Below are 2366 nucleotides of genomic sequence, written 5' to 3'. Positions count from 1 at the left end.
CGGGCGCCCTCAGCGAGCCCAGACCCCGGGCCCCTCCTCCTCGTCTCCTGCCAAGGACTAGCAATCACCCTCGCATTCCCTACACACTACAGGCCTCTCCCTTCCCAACAGCTTGCGTTGAGAAGTGCTGGATCCGCCCCACTTTCCAGATGAGCAAACTGAGGCACCACGCTCTAAATTGCCGGCCCAGGCGGCGGCACCCCAGTGGTCAGGAGGTAACCAAGCTAAAGCCGCCGGAAGGGGTTCGCGGCAGAGTTTCAGGGAGGCGCGTCTGCGGGTGAGAGGAGGGACCCAGGGGGACCGCACCAGGGCGGGCTCACATCTGGCTCGCGCTGGGATCTTTGTTGCAACTGAGGGTCAGGAACCCCCACGTGCAGACTGGCTTCTTCTGCAGGGGACAGGGCAGGGGGTGGAAGGTCCAGGCTAACCAACCCGAGAGTAGCAGGACTGCCCAAACCCAGGACCCCAGCCGTCCAGGGAGGCCGGAGCCTGGAGGGCCGTGTAGACCCATGGGAATCCCATGCCCCACCGTGGGATTTTCCCCTAAGTCGTCCTCAAACCATAGATGCAAACCAGAGCCAGGAGCGAAAGACAATCGCTGGGAAGAACCCCAGGGGACTACATGTGCATCCATTAAAATAAAGGATGGCCGTGTGTGTGTGTGTGTGTGTGTGTGTGTGTGTGTGTGTGTGTGTATGTATGTATTTAGATACAGGGGGTCGCTCTGTTGCCCAGGCTGGAGTGCAGTGGTGAGATCTCAGCTCACTGCAGCCTCGACTTCCTGGGCTGCAGTGATCCTCCCACCTCAGCCTCCCCAGTAGCTGCTACCACAGCCCGGCACCGCTACACTCGGCTAGTTTTTGTATTTTTGGTAAAGAAAGGGTTTCTCCATGTTGCCCAGGCTGGACTCAAACTCCTGAGTTCAAGCAATCCAGCCGCATCAGCCTCCCAAAGTGCTGAGATACAGGCTTGAGCCACGCTGCCAGGTGTGTTCTTTTTATGTTTAGTAATTTTTTAAGTATGTATTACTTTTATAAATAAGGATTTGCAATAATTTATAGCAAGAAAAAACAATTAGAAAAAACAATTAGAAAAAATCCGATTTTTTCCACATTCGAACCTCAGGTGAAGTGGTCAAGTCAGGTGGGTGGAGGCAGACACACATCTTCTTTCGAGCAAGAGAGGAGGTGACCTTTTGCTTACAGGGGCTGGGAGCTGGAGGGATGAGAGACTCAGTTGCCCTCCCTGAAGGCACATTTTTGGAGCTGTCTCCCAGCTGGAAATACATACTATCTCTTTAATCCTAAAAATCATAAAGCTGAGTTCTAAAGAAGCAACAGAAAAGTCATGAACATCTCCCTTTTACAGGTGAGGGAACAAAGGCACAGAGAGGTTAAGTTTACACATCTGGAAGGGTCTTAGCCCAGGTCCGCACTTTTCGCCAAAGCCAGGGGGCTTGTTAAGTGGTCTCAGCAGAGGTTTAAGGTGCTTCAGCTTTTGGAAAGTGGCCAAAGGATACCACTTGTACAGCTGTACAACCCTAAGGGGTCATGATATAGTTTGAGTGTATCTCACTGCCAAATCTCATGTTGAATTGTAATCCCCAGTGTTGGAGGTAGGATCTGGTGGGAGGTGTTTGGATCATGGGGACTAATCCCTCATAAATGGCTTGGGCCATGCTCGGTGATAAGTGAACTCTCGCTCTGAGTTCACACAAGATCTGGTCATTTAAAACTGTGTGGCACCTCCCCCTCCATTCCCTTTCTTGTTCCTGCTTTCACCATGTGCCTGTTCCCACTTCACCTTCCACCATGACTGCAAGCTTCCTGAGGCCTCCCTGGAAGCCAAGCAGATGCCAGCAGCATGCTTCCTATAAAGCCTGCAGAACTGTGAGCCAGTTCAACTTCTTTTCTTTATAAATTACCCAGTCTCAGGTATTTTTTTTTAATATAACAATGCAAGAACAGCCTAATACAGAAAATTGATAGTGAGGATTGGGGCATTGCTATAAAGATACCTGAAAGTGTAGAAGTGACTTTGGAACTGGGTAACAGGTAGAGTTTGGAAGAGTTTGGAGGGCTCAGGCCGGACATGGTGGCTCACACCTGTAATCCCAGCACTTTCAGAGGCTGAGGTGAGCAGATCACCTGAGGTTGGGAGTTCAAGACCAGCCTGGCCAACATGGTGAAACCCTGTCTCTACTAAAAATACAAAAATTAGCCAGTCATGGTGGTGCGCACCTCTAATCCCAGCTAATCGGGAGGCTGAAGCAGGAGAATCACTTGAACATGGAAGGTGGAGGTTGTAGTGAGCTGACATCGTGCCACTGCACTTCAGCCTGGCAACAGAGTGGTACTCCATTTCAA

Source organism: Mandrillus leucophaeus, unplaced genomic scaffold (genome assembly GCF_000951045.1).
Source record: "Mandrillus leucophaeus isolate KB7577 unplaced genomic scaffold, Mleu.le_1.0 Scaffold22, whole genome shotgun sequence".
In the NCBI taxonomy this organism is placed as follows: domain Eukaryota; kingdom Metazoa; phylum Chordata; class Mammalia; order Primates; family Cercopithecidae; genus Mandrillus; species Mandrillus leucophaeus.
The sequence above is the reverse complement of the archived record's forward strand: the minus strand, read 5'-3'. Positions refer to the sequence as shown.